This window comes from Acinonyx jubatus, chromosome B3 (assembly GCF_027475565.1).
Source record: "Acinonyx jubatus isolate Ajub_Pintada_27869175 chromosome B3, VMU_Ajub_asm_v1.0, whole genome shotgun sequence".
Taxonomy (NCBI): Eukaryota; Metazoa; Chordata; class Mammalia; order Carnivora; family Felidae; genus Acinonyx; species Acinonyx jubatus.
In genome coordinates this window covers 109898368-109913212 of record NC_069386.1, presented here as the reverse complement: position 1 = coordinate 109913212, position 14845 = coordinate 109898368, and the positions used below count along the sequence as shown (strand labels likewise).

At 43.5% G+C, this 14845-nt stretch overlaps 1 long non-coding RNA gene across 2 annotated transcripts in view; it reads left to right on the top strand.

Moving 5' to 3' along the window:
- LOC113601344 (uncharacterized) overlaps positions 1 to 14511 on the top strand; it is a 59734-nt gene extending 45223 nt beyond the window's left edge. For both annotated transcript variants that reach the window (XR_003422557.2, XR_008299468.1), the window contains exons 4-7: positions 7558 to 7751; positions 8010 to 8113; positions 8557 to 8742; positions 13694 to 14511. This is a non-coding gene — a long non-coding RNA (uncharacterized LOC113601344). The remainder of the gene's footprint in view (positions 1 to 7557; positions 7752 to 8009; positions 8114 to 8556; positions 8743 to 13693) is intronic.
- The last annotated feature ends 334 nt before the right edge of the window (positions 14512 to 14845 follow it).

The following is a 14845-nucleotide window of genomic DNA, read 5'->3' as shown; positions in this document are numbered from 1 at the left end:
GTGACTTGCGCGATGAAATCATTCCACCTTGTGTGAGCAGTTCAGCAACGGTGGAGGGAAGATCTAGCTGGGTAGTAAATGACAGACAGGAAGCCTGGTGATTTATTAGGAGGCCTGAGCCTGTGGTTTAGAGGATCAGAGTTCAGGTCCCCACTCTTCAATAATCTCAGTGTGGGATTGGGGATGAGTTAACCAATGGGAGGTTTCATTCTCCCCATTAGGAGAAGTAGACCATGCTCCTTGCCATTTATTTCACAAGGAAATGAATGAGAATTACGACTGGTATTTAAACCCTGAATAAGGCATACAAGAGATGAAGAAAAACTTTGCTCTCCTTTTTCCATTTAAAGTAATTGTACATTAACTCTCGGGCCAATTCTGACGGGGTCGGCCACCCATTCTGTGTGAATAGGGCCCAAGGAACAAAGGTGCAGACCCTGGTGTTCCTTGTTCTCCCTGTCCTTTCTGAAACTCATACAGCGTCGGGTCCTGCCCTGGTAAGAGCTGGTACTTATCGAGAGCACCTGGTGGGAAAGCACTCCTCGGACTTTACGTGGATTTTCTCACTCAGTCCCCTCAGCAACCCGATGAGGCAAGTTATCTTCGCACACTTTATACACTAAAGAAATAGAGATACAAAAAGGTTATGGCCACAGAGCCAGCAAATGAGAGGGCCACGATATCAACACAGGAGAATTCTTCTCCACCCTGCTGGCCTACCAAATACACAACTGTCGTTCTTGGAATGGGCTTTGGTCCTGCACCTCTACCTTCTTTCCTATTCAGCACCTGGGGCCTAACAACTTAGAGGGCACTTATCTCACATCAAAGGGGCCTTCCGAGCAGCAGCCTCTACTTCCTCCGGGAAGCTCTTCCTAGTGCTCTTGTGGCACCCTGGGCCCACCCTGTCCTGACTCTCAGCTCAGTGACCCCGTGTGACTGGGAGCATCTGGAGGACAGAGACAATTCAATGTTGAATCCTCATGCTCTCACCCAAAGTCTGCCACTAATAGGTAAATGTTTGTATAACAAATAAGTCTTTCTGTCTCACACCATCCCCCCCAGCACATGAGGACTCACAAACTTCAGCTGCCCAAAGTCCCAGAATTCCTCTCCAGAACACTTTAACCAATGATTCTTTCCTTTAGACTCAAAGATGGCTGAAGGGGGTGGAGGTGGGAGAGAATGGCTGTTCTACTCTAATTCTTCTGGGGTGGCCTCCACCGTGGTGTGCAGTTTCCCCTCTGTACCTGCTTCCCCCAGGACGCTTGATATCTTTTTCCAGACCCTTCCTCCAGGAGACTGGCTGGAGTAGGCAACAGATGGAGTCCCAGAGAGCATCAGGATGCCTCTCTCTACTCAGTCACACCCTTACCACTGCCTGTGAGTCACCCCCATCCTGCCAACCACACCACCATATCTTAAAAGTGACTGCAGTAAAGCAGGAAATAAAAAGCAGAAAGGCCATATTCTTTGGCTGATCGGTCTTCGTAATAAATGCTACAAGGTGGAACAGAATAAATTTATGAACTATCTGGGCTGCAATTCCGTGATTTCAAAGGAATCCAATCGTGGGGAAATGTCAGTTCCAATTGAAAAAGAAAACAAACTTCTGGTGTTCCCCAACCTGAGCAATCACCGAGGTCATAAATGTGGTACTTGTTTGAGAGCCCCAGCAGATCCTGTGTTGGGCACTGTGGCCATGTGTGTTTGCATGTGAGCCATGCAAGGCTTTCACTCCTCAACATGCTCACGTTCTCACCTCCTCTCCAGCGTGTCCTCCTGTTCTCCCTCAGAGGGGTATTGATATTTTAGCCCCCAGCTGGTCTATAGAACTCAGACTCCAGAACACAAGGGGAAAGAGCCAACTATGCTGTTGAAAGCAGGCATTACCATGGGTCCCAACAGCAGAAGCCAGGCTGGATCGATTAGAGGCTTCCAAGGCATTCAGAAAATTCACCCGAATTAATGGGAAATGAGTCAGAGGGACTGTGGACAGCCCTGGCACCTATCAGACACTGCTTCTACTGGACTTATCAGGCTTGCCAAGACCTCTTGGTAGAGTAGCATGGATGACATGGTAACCTGCTGCAGGGAAAGCAGAGTTCTTCTCCAATGCACCGCTCATCCAGAGGGACCAGGAGAGGATAATGTCTCAAAATGCCCTGAATTTTGCTTTTGCTCACTTTCTGAACATCTCAACGAATCTCAGCGTCTGACCTTGGGGTTAGGACTATGTTGACTTTCTGGGGCAAAAATATCTTTCCTTTCTTTGTAAATTAGGTAGATTCTTTGTGGTTCCTCATAAATTCTTTACCTCTTTCCTCACCAGTTTTCTGCACAATTGACCACACCCTCCTTTTTTTTTAGAGCCCTTTTATTCTTTGCTCCCAGACACTACACTCCCTGGGTATTTCTTTTTATTTTTTGGCTACTTTTCCTTGGTCTTCTTTGAAGACTCTTGTAGTTTTGTCCTTGAGTGCAGCTTCCTTAGAATTCTATCCTCCACATTTTTGCTCTGTACTTTTCCTCAAGGGTCTTTATCTAGGCCCATGGCTTTGTTGACCACCTGCATATTCATTTATGGCTCAGCTTAGACCTTTCCCAAGCTCTAGATCCATGTCTACTGGACCTCTCCTCTTGGATATCTCACAGATGCCTCAAATTCAACATAACAAAACACATCATCCTCCCTTTGTGCTCCCCATCTCAGTGGATAATTATCCAAGAAACAACCTCAGGGGACTTTCATAAGCAACTCCTTTCTATACCTACTATGTCATAGCAATTCTGTTTTCTCATATCTTTTGAATCTGTCTGTTTTTGTCCATCCCCATCCTCATTATCTTGGTTCAGGTGACTATAAGCTTTCTCCTTCAGCTACAATAGTCTCCTAATACACCACTCTGTTTTTAGTGTGGCCCTCTCTTAGTTAGTAGTTGTCACAATGATGCTGCATAGTGAAGAATCTCAACATCCCATAAAGGCAAAAACATTTATGAGTTTGTGGGGCAACTGAGTCGGCTATGCTTTAGACTATAGCAGCTGGAGTGGTTCTGCTCCACTTGTCTCCTCTCTTCCTCCTGGACCCAGTGAACCGGCCACAGCACGTTCTCCTCATGGCAAAGACAGAGGTACAAAAGGGCGAGAGGAAATACCCAAGGTTTCTTAAGGACTCAGCTTAGAAATGGCACATGATTGCTTCTACCCACATGCCATTGGCCAAAACAAGTCACATGTCCTGGCCTAAAGTCAAAAGGTGGAGAAATACATTTGGCTCACTATGAGGCCATGGCAACCGTGTGGATGCAGGGAGCAGTAAGCAATAGGGCCAATAATACAGTCTACCACTGGACCTCTCTAATCCATTTTCCACCAACAGCTAGATTTAATTTTTATGTGTGTTTGTTTTTTGTTTTGTTTTGTTTTGTTTTTTTTTGAGAGAGAGACAGAGTGAGAGCGGACGGGAGGGGGTGGTGGACAGAGAGAGAGGGAGACAGAATCCAAAGCAGGCTTTGAGCTGTCAGCATAGAGCCCAACATGGGGCTCAAACTCACAGACTGTGAGACAATGACCTGAGCCAAGGTTGGATACCCAACCGAGTGAGCCATCCAGGTGCCCCACCAACAGCTAGATTTCTAACATGCAAATCTGATTATGTAACTCACCACTGTCCTTGAGAGAGAGTCTGAATTCATGATGTGACTCCAGTCTATCTCCTCACACCACTAATCACTCTGGTCCTGCCATATTGAATTATATTTATTTTCAAAAATAAAGTCTTTCAAAAAAGAAGTCTTACCTCTAGGTCTTTTCACAGCTAGTTCCTTCATCTGGAATACTTCCTCATCCTCTCCTCACCCCATAACTTAGTCCCCATCTCATGCCTCATTTGGCTAACTCCATTTGTCCTTCAGTTATCTCTAAAGTGTCACATCCTCCAAACATTCTCCATAACCCCAACATAGGGCTCTCCTTGTTCCATGTACTTGCACCTGTAATAATACTTAACCATCTCTATTGTAACTATTCAAGGAGAGGAACTATATCTTAAACCTAGTGCTTAGCTCCTGTGCCAGGGATATTACAGGTGTTTAATAAATAGCTTACAATGGATGATTACCACATAGGATATAAATTTTAATGTTCCTGTCCCTGGATACAAATTTTAATGTCTTTGCTTATTTTTGACACAAAATTAGGTAAAGTTAGACTAACTGTGTATATTACCATAATCATTCTGGTCCAAATTGATGAGAAGATTAGCTTGATATGTATCTCAGATCTAAACAAAAAACTTGTTTTGTTCTGAATGGAGAGCCACCTACTTATGTGTTAGCACACTGAAAAATAAATAGCAGCTAATGTTTTTGAGACACACACCATTGGTTGTCAACCCAATAGCTATTCTCCTTCTTCTGTTTTAGGAGACCCCCAGTTCTACTTGGAGTGGCAATGTGCTCACCCCCAGAGGGACAACTCTGGTTAGTCTAGGCCAATTATGGAATGTCATTCCTCTTTGCCAAGAAATAGCCAATGAGTGGGCATGTGACCTAACTGGCCCACTGAGAGTGAGATCTGAGGTGAAGTCTACTGGCTACTGTGGGAAAGTTTTCATGTCTGATGAAAGATAGCAGGAGGAGAAGAAAGGGTCCTCTTCCCCATGCTCACCTCTTGTGCTTGGGATGATGTTCTGTAAGGACATGATTCTTGGAACTGTGGCAGCCATCTTACTACCACAAGGGGAGACATGACTGACCTGAGAAGGAGCAGAAAGATGAGAGAGCCTGGGTCTTGGCTGATGCTCAGCTGCTGCCCGCATGTTGGACTACCTACCTCTGAGTTTTCTGTTACATGAAATAATAAAATGTCTTTATTGCTTAAGCCATTTTCATGTGGTTATTTGCAGTTATTTGCAAATATTTGCAGTTATTTGCATCTGTTATTTGCAGTTGAAATAATTCCTGGCACAAATAGCTTTAAGATTTACCCCAGAATACCCCAAATTTGTTATTAGCAAATATCAGAGACTTCCCATTTCTTGAGTCTATTATTTAACATCGTTTTCTTCAGGCTTAGAATGTTTTCACAGCTGGCTTTTATTGATTGCAGTGGATGATGTGCTAGAGAATGGGTCTCACTGGCATGAGGATTCTACCACTCCTTTTGTTTATTAATCAGTGTTCCAATCCTCACCTCTTTCTTATTGTATTCCTTGAATCCTTAGAGGAACTGTCAGTTGTGGAGCTACAACCTCTTCACCTGTTTTTTGAGACTTGTCCTGGGAATAATTTACCAGTGCAGTAGAGAGAATAATGCCCCCACCCTAGTCCCCACAAACTAGTCCATGTGTTCTAATCCTTGGAACCTTTACAAGGCAAAAGTGACTTTACAGATGTGATTAAGGTAAGGTCCTCATCCTGAGATGAGGAGATTATCCTGGATCATCTGAGTGGACCTCCATATAGTCACAAGAATCCTTAAATGTGGAAGGGGGAAATTCAGGAAGAGCAGGAAAGGAACATGTGACTATGGAAGAATGAGCAGAGAGATGTAACCTGTTGGTTTTGAAGATGAAGGAAAGGGGTGAAAGCCCGGGAATGTGGGCAGCCTGTAGAATGGGCAAGAGGCAAGGAATGGGATTCTCCCCCTATAGCTTCCAGAAGAGAACACAGTTCTCCCAACACAGTAATTTTAGCCCAGTGAGACTTGCTTCAGGTGTCTACCTGCAGAACTGTAAGGTAATAAATATGTGTTTAATTTGTGGTAATTTGTTATAGTAGCCACAGGAAACTGATACAAATAATTGGCTGTATTGACTGCAAAACTGAACACCTCTGCTTCATGCAAGTGGCTGGGTGCTGCCTGACTGAGGGAGAAAATGATAAAACATAAACTTAAGCCCAAGCCAGAGGGTGGCTGGGCTCAGTTGTGGAGTTGATGTAGTTTGGGAAGTATCAAAGAGTTGGTAGTTCTCAAGGGAAAAGACCCCCTCCTCCATGAGATGAAAGATGAACAGGGCCACATAGCCTTGGAGTTCTAAAGTGTCCTTTAATACTTTGGAGACAAGGACCTTGGCTGAGTGCCCAAAGTGCATCACTTACGTCCAATGAGCAGTCCTCATAGGACATAAGGGTCTACTGAGCAGTCGGTAAGACCCTCTGCCAAAGTAATAAGGTGGAGAGTATGCTCAGACTCTGATCCACTGGAAGGATGCTGGCCTTTTCTCTTATCGACAGCAACAATTAATGGTCATTCACTCAATAAATATGAGTTAAGTGCCAATTCACTGCATAGTATGAGATGCTAGGGATACAGTGTTGTTGTATAAAACAGATATGTTCTCCATATTCTCCCCCGTCTTAGTAGGCTTGGGCTACTTTAAAAAAAAATGTTTTAAATGCTTATTTATTTATTTTGGAGAGAGAGAGAGAGAGAGAATGAGAGAATGAGCCAGGGAAGGGCAGAGAGAAAGGGAGACAGAGAATCCCAAGCAGACTGCACTGTCAGCATGGAATCTGACATGGGACTCAAACTCATGAACCGTGAGGTCATGACCTGAGCCAAAATCAATAGACGCTTAACTGGCTGAGCCACCCAGGTACCCCAGGCTTAGGCTGCTTTAACAAAAAATACCATAGGCTGGATGGCTTAAACAATAAATATTTACTTCTCACCATTCTGGAGGCTACAAGTCCAAGATAGGGTGCCAGTATGGTCAGGTTATGGTGGGGGACTTCTTCTTGACTTGTAGACAGCTACTTTTTCCCTATGTCCTCACATGGCAGAGAGAGAGAGCACTGCTCTCTTAATCTCTTTCTACAGATGCCAATTTCATCATGGAGGTTCCATCCCCAAGACCTCCTCCAAAACTAACTGCCTCCCTCAAATTCCACTTCCAAATGCCATCATATTGGGGATTTGGGCTTTAACATAAGAATTTGGGGTAGGGAGATACAAACATTCAGTCCACAGCATGCTTCTACTTTCCTCTGGGGAAGACAGATTTCAAAGCAAGAGACAATGAATAAATCTAAAACACTTAACGATAAATGTGATGAGGGAGGAGACTAGGATACTAGAAAAGAATAAAAGGGGGAACTAAATTTAGACTAGAGGACCAAGTGAGGTATTTTTATAGGAAACCATATGTGAACTGAGACCTGAAAGAGGAGTAGGAATTTATCAGGGACAAGCTGAAGGATGAGAGATCTAGGCTCAAGGAATATCATGTGCAAAGGCCCTGAGACAAGAAGGAAGGGGGGAGTTGCTGCGGCAGGTGTATGGTATAGAAAGGAGAAAAGGGCACAAGAGGAGCTGGCGCCTTTTTAAAGCCTTTGGTGGTTTCAGGCTAAGGTTCTGTGTTCCCTTCGTCAAGCTCCCTGTGGCATTAACTAAGAGTACCCACTTACTGAAGCAAAACCAGGATAGCTCTGAAGCTCCACAGTCCCAAGCAGTCTGCAGCTGTCTCCTCTCTCTGGAGGAGGCAGAGTGAGGCAGAGGTGAGGGAAGTCAGCACCTTCCTGTCATTTCTGTCCATCTTTTTTTCTGGCCCAGCTTCTTTGCTGTGACCTCTGGAGATTTTCTAAATTAGAATCATTACCTATATGGGAAGCCTGCAATGCAAATCAAATGAGAGGCCACGGGCAAGCTAATGAAGGCCAATGACCCAGGGATCTAATGAAGATGAACAGCTCTGTTACAGGGAGAGGACGCCACCATATCACATGCCGCTTGGAGCAGGAAAAGAGGTAAATTCAGGATTTTTATTGTGCTCTACAAGGCAGGTAAAATTGAAATATACCTCTATTTCCATTTATGTCTTACTAATCTCTATTTATATAAATATGTATCTATGTTCATCTATCTATCATCTATCTATATCCGTGTGTGTGTGTGTGTGTGTGTGTGTGTGTGACAAGAGGAAGAAAATAATAATATGTCTTGGATAGGCAAAGGACTCTTCTTATGTGGCCCAGTTAATCCCATTTTCCCCATTCTCATTCAAGTTTCAGATGATGAGGTCACCAAAGGTCAGAAGATGAGCCTCCAAAGGAAATACAGAAGAATATACTTTGGAATGGCTGAGCAAAGTGTGGACATTGAAACTAAGGTAAAGAATTTAAACAGACAGAAAATGCAAAACAAAACAAAAAAAAACAAAAACAAAACAAACAACAAACCAAACCATTTTGTTCTTTTATGTGTAAGGAAACATAAACACCTTATGTATACACACTTAAAAACTTTGATAGTCACATAAATATGTAAAGCTATTTTATTCATTCAAAAGTCATGTATTGAATGCCTTTGGATTTTCTCAATATCGCATGTTTAAAAATCATAGGTAGTTTCTGAATATCACTTACTTCTAAGTTTGGTGACAATTTGGGAAAGTGCTTTCAATCCAACTGGTAGGCCATCATACTCAGAATCTATTTTAATGAGTTTTCAGATTAGGAACTCAGATCCAAAGCTAGCAGTTTGTTTTTGTGTTTCCCCACTAATGTAGTGAGATTACAGATTCTTGGTTTTCTGGTATTTCGTTCATTCAAGGAATGCTATAGCAAGTGTGCCTAGGAGGTGCCTGGCTAGAACAGTGAAGACATCAACCAACGCTGCAGCTCTCAGTGAGCCAACAATAGACTAAGAGTTGGGGGATCAATTTTCCCCATTGAACAATCAAGAAAAACTTGGAGGCCCACAACTGGAAAACATTTACTTGAAAATCACTGATGCAGGGTAAGTCAATTAAGCTAGTATTTTCTTAGCTCATCCAGTTTTGCTAGTCACATTTGTTGGTTAATTTTCATGAAAATTCAGCCTTGGCTTTTATTCTCAATAAGTTAATAGATTTTATTTTTATATCTTTTTATCCTGGCACGTAATTCTTGATGTTCATAGATCAATATTAGGGGGAAATTTCTTTGCCAAGTAATGATCCCTGTAGTCATAATAAAAGGGAAAATTTTCAAAGGTCTTCAGAGCCAGAAAGAATTATTGCAGATACAAGTGGGTCTATAATTGTGTTGTCCAAATGTCCCACCAAATTTATTGGCCATTTTCAGCTCTTTTGTGATGGAGAGTAAACCTTTTGGTGACTGAAGCTGGAAAATAATCTGTTGGCTGTTAGAGCTGGAAGTATCTTAGATACTGTATAATCCAATTCACACATTTAGGAACGAGAAGACAGACTGAGGCCAAGTTTATTGATAGCTCCCACCTGTTCAAAATCTTCTAGGTTAGGGTCATTGATTTCATAAGTTACACACAAGATTCATGCTTAACCTCTTGCTAGACCCTTCCCGCAGCCTCAAATTGTTTCTTGAGGAAGACTGAGGCTCCTCAGCCTGAAGTTAATTTGCTTCAGATGATATGGTTATGATAGAAATTAGACTAAAACTCAAGCCCAGGACTAATTTTTGTGTAACCAAAAAGCATCTGTAAAATGTAAATTTCTTCCCCTGCTGCACTGCTATGAGGATTAAAGAGGATGCACTGTGTGAAATCATTCTATTTACCTAAAATTCATTTTTCAGCAGGTAATCTGTCTAATCAAAAAGGTGAGTTTCTCAAATCACCTGAGGGCAGATTGGCAGGGCTTCAGGGAAGGAATGGAATCAGGGACTAGAATCCAACAGTGCTCTCTCTCCTCCTCCCTTCACATCTGTTTGATTCTTTTTTTACCTGCAGACAAATCCCTTCTGCTTTCCTGATCTACATAAATCATGGTCACCCAACTGACATGTGGGAGAGACTGAATCTCTCCCTCTCAGTTTCCACTGGGATTCTCAAGAAAGGGACTTTACATGATCATGGTTAAGTGTGGACCAAGTAACTGGGTGTGTTGGGGATGGAGTATGGGAGTGGGGACAGTTGTAGGGTTACCATATGTTTGGGAAATGTCAAGGAGTAGGTAGTTCTCCTCAAGGGAGAAGAAAACCCACAAGAGGAAGAAGACACAACACGTGCCCATCTGGTTTAGAGTTCCAAAGTTTCCTTTAGCACTCTGGAAACAAGGACATTGTACTCTGCTGACTGTTCCTCCTACTCTTTTCCCCTGTTAATGCCAGTGCAAGTTTCCAGAGTGCATCACTTACATCTTCCCGTGAGCAGTCCTGCATGTGATGAGTAAGAACCTGTCTTAGTCAACTGCTATAACAAAACACCATAAACTATCTGGATTATAAACCACAGAAATTTATTTCCTACAGTTACAGAGGCTGGAGGTCCAAGGTCAGAGTGCCAGCTCAGTTAGGTTATGGTGAGGACCCTCTTCCTTGTTCAGACTGCTGACTGTGTCCTCCTAGAGTGGAAAGGACAAGGGTGTCCTCTCGGGCCTCCTGTATAAGGGCACTAGTCCCATACATGAGGCTCCACCCTCATGACCTAATCACCTCCCAAAGGCCCACCTACTAATACCATCACATTGGTGGTTAGGATTTTGACATAAGAATTTTATAGGAACATAAACATGCAGTCCATAACAGAACCTCAATCCAAATTGCAGAGTGGAGAGAGTGCTTAGACTCCAGCCCACTGGAACGATGTCTCTCTTTTCTTTTGCAAAAATGGAAAATGATGGGTCATTCATTCAGCAAGTGTTAAGTAAGTGCCAACTCACTGCATGGTGTGAGAAGTTGGGGATGCAGTGTTGTACAAAAGAGATATGGTCCTCATATTCTCCCCCTAAATTCTTTTGGAGAAGACAGACTTAAACCAAAAGACAAAAATTAAATATGTAATAACACCTATGATAAATGTGGGAGGAGATTAGGATACTAAGAGAGAATAATAAAGGGGAATGGTTTACATTGGAGGGCCAGGGAAGGTAATTCTTAGAAATGATATGTAAATTGAGGCCTGAAACTTAAATAGGAATTAATCAGAGTAAGAACTGGAGGAAGAGACATCTAGGCCCAGGTACAGCATGTACAAAGGTCCTGAGGCAGGAAATTGGGGCTTTGGGCCTTCTTTAGGCACATATCCTATAGGATGTGATTCCTGGAGGTGGGGAGAAATGGTATTCAGAAAAAATGGATGGACCATTAGCCTAGGAGGTGTTCCCTATGACTATAAAACAGTGGAGACCTGAGAGTCTTATTAGAATCTCCATCCTCACATGGGCAGATTAATTATATAATTAACAACCTGACACTGGGTTTTTTGGGAAGCTATTGATATAACCAGTACTATGAAAACAGAGTGGGACATTCTATGGGCTGTGGTAGAAGAAGATGGCAGGACCCCATAAATTCCAGTATCTAGTCTGGACTTGACATTGGCCCTGTGGGGCAGAGGGGAATGATTGTCAATTTGCTCATCAGGTAAGTCAACAACAGTTTAGGTTTTTGTCTCTCACCTCTTTTCCCTCTATGAATACAGAGCAATTTACTTCTAAATACAAAATATTCCTTATAGAGCCTATATATATTCTACTACTAGGCTGGGGTGTAAGAGAAATGCTATTGGTTTAGGGTCAGGAAAATGAGGTTATCTAGTTCTTTTGTCTCCACTCCTCCCTCGCTGAGGTTAACTCTGGAGTTCTTTGATAGGGTTCAAGAGTGAAGGAGATTGCTGGGATAACTATCCCAGGGGTGGGCAAAAGATAGCCCATAAGCCAAATCCAGCCTGTCACCTATTTTTTGGTTTTTTTTTTTAATTTTTTTTTCAATGTTTATTTATTTTGGGGACAGAGAGAGACACAGCATGAACGGGGGAGGGGCAGAGAGAGAGGGAGACACAGAATCGGAAACAGGCTCCAGGCCCTGAGCCATCAGCCCAGAGCCTGACGCGGGGCTCCAACTCCCGGAGCGCGAGATCGTGACCTGGCTGAAGTCGGACGCTTAACCGACTGCGCCACCCAGGCGCCCCGATATTTTTTGAAATAAAGTTTTATTGGAAGACAGTCACTCCCATTGGTTTACCTTTGTCAGTTGCTGCTTTTTCACTTGACTGAATGGCCCACAAAGCCTAAAATATTTACTATCTGGCTCTTTAAAGAAGAAGTTTACTGACCCTTAGATATACCAGATTGTCCATAAATTATTCTGTGAATGATGATTTAACCCTAAAAAGCTAGGAACAAGAACCAAACAGAAGTAATGCCAGTGCAATTATTTTCATCATTGAGAAAATTGTTCCGTACTTTATTTTTTTTTTTAATTTTTTTTTCAACGTTTATTTATTTTTGGGACAGAGAGAGACAGAGCATGAACGGGGGAGGGGCAGAGAGAGAGGGAGACACAGAATCGGAAACAGGCTCCAGGCTCTGAGCCATCAGCCCAGAGCCTGACGTGGGGCTCGAACTCACGGACCGCGAGATCGTGACCTGGCTGAAGTCGGACGCTTAACCGACTGCGCCACCCAGGCGCCCCAAGAACCAAACAGAAGTAATGCCAGTGCAATTATTTTCATCATTGAGAAAATTGTTCCATACTTTAAAAGAAAATGAGAGAGAGAGAGAGACAGAGAGAGAGAGAGAGAGAGAAGACAGGAAGGAAGCAAGGCAAAAGAAGAAAAAAGAAAGAATTGTTTCTATTCTAATCTGATTCTCTCCATTTACTAATGAGAACATGGAAGCTCAGAGACATGATATGTCCCACCCAATATAATATGAGTAGTGACCCAACTCCCCATCTCATGAATAGAGTGCCTTCCCTACTCCGTAGGGCCTACTATATCAATGTGCTACAGTTCTTTGCTCTAACCTCCATTTTGGGTGCTTATAAAAATGATATATTCTCCTTGCTTGGGAAGTACAGGAGTTAATAGCATACAAACCTGCCCTTTGGATAGTCAGAGAGTTGCCTGGATCCCTAAGACACAAGTCTCTTTCACAATGACAAAAAGGAAGAGGAAGTCCATTCAAGGACCATGTGTCTGGGGTCAGGGGTGACGGTGTGTGGGCTGGGCCAGTGTGAGCCATGATAATATTTGATTTGCTTCTTCCCTAACTCCTGCAAACATTAATCAGCCTTCCCAAACAGAGCTGATGGGTCTGCATAAATAATTTCAAGTACACTGCACACCAGCCATCTGAATGCAGTCAAGTCAAGGACTATTGGAGCTTGCATTCACGTATGCCACTCAACTCCTCTTATCTGCCACTGTCAGCAGCATGTCAGCAGCTGGAGGCGCTTAACGCACATTCTTTAGTCTCTCCCATTTCCTCTCAGTGCTGGGAAGGGTCAGACAACCTCCAAAATAGGTCTGGCCAAATTGCATGAGGCTAGGCTACTTGGCAGAATATCCGTTTTCTGAAGAACAACTTGCAAGATGGAATCTGGGGCTGGGCTCATTCCCTCCTGGTCAGAAGGCTAGTGACAACAGCTGGGGACAGCCTCACCCCAGGTGAGTCACATAACTCACTGCCATGATCTCTGTTCTATGTCTCTGCTCTGGCTGCCCTCCACCCTCCACCAGGGACACTATGACTCTGAATATTTGTCCTGGCCCCTAAATGGTCACAGCCTTTTTGAACTTTTGGATGTTTGCTTGGCCCTTTCAGTTTATGGTCCTTTCTGTCAGGTAATTTTCTTTTTCAGGTATTTTAGAAGGAAGCCCCCAGTGCAGGGTCAGAGGGCATCTGGGGCTGAGCAGCCATTCCTGTCTCTGGCCCCCAAAGGCCCTAGCATCTGCTGTCATGTCTTCTTAGGCTTGCTCCTTTACTGCCACTCTCCCCTCCCCCCAGAACTTCTGAGACTGGAGCAGCCCACATGTATGCTTATAAAAGGGAGGCAGAGGGAGACTTGACCAATAAACAGGAGGATTCAATGTGATCATGGAGGCACCGAAGCTGGAAGAGGCAAAAACAGATTCTTCCCTAAAGCCGTTGTGGCGCACAGCCATGCTGATATTCTGACTTCAACCCAGGGACACTGATTTTGGACTTCTGACTCCTGGAACTGTGAGAAAATGTTTTTCTATTGTTTTAACCCACCAAATTTGTGGTAATTTGTTATAGTGGCCACAGGAAATGAATACATCCTTCATTTTTCAGAGTAAAAGCCTGTAAAATTCAGGGTCCCCGGGTGGTTCAGTTGGTTAAACCTCCAACTTCAGTTCAGGTCATGATCTTGCAGTTGGTGAGTTCAAGCCTCGAGTTGGGCTCTGTGCTGACAGCTCGGAGCCTGGAGCCTGCTTGGGATTCTATGTCTTGCTCTCTCTTTGCCCCACCCTCACTTGCACTCTGTTTCTCTTTCTCTCTCTCAAAAATAAGTAAAGTGTTTTTAAAAATTAAAAAAAAAAAAAGCCTGTAAAATTCTATGGAATCTAGCCCCTGTCAACTCCCTGAGTGCCCTCCTACATCTTTTCCTAGCCTCCCCAGCTCCAGGCACACCTGTCCTTGTCCTTAAACAGACCATGACCCATCGCCCCAAGGTCTTTTCTCTAGCGGCTCCCTCAAGCTGATGCTCTGGGACCTTCCTCACATCCTTCAAATTTGCTCAAGTGAGGTCTCTCTAGACCACGCTGTTTAATACCACACTGCCCTTCACCACCCACTCCTGATCCTCTTTGTCCTAATCTTTTTTTTCTTTTTCTAAGTGGCTCATCTCCTTTGAAACTGCCATGGAATTTACTTATTTATTATTTATTTATCCCTTATTATTCTTGTCCCCTATTAGAATACAAGACTCTCAAGGGCAGAACTGATTACCTATTTTATTCTCCACTGTGTCCCAAGCTCCTAGAATAGGTCCCGACACATGCAGGCATCCAATTAACATGTGTGGAAAGCATGAATAGATGTCCTCAGAGTTCCTGTGACAGTAATATTAGAGATGCCCTCTTTTCTCCCCTTCTTCCACCTCCTTCCCGTCTTGGCCCTCACTATACTGGCAGA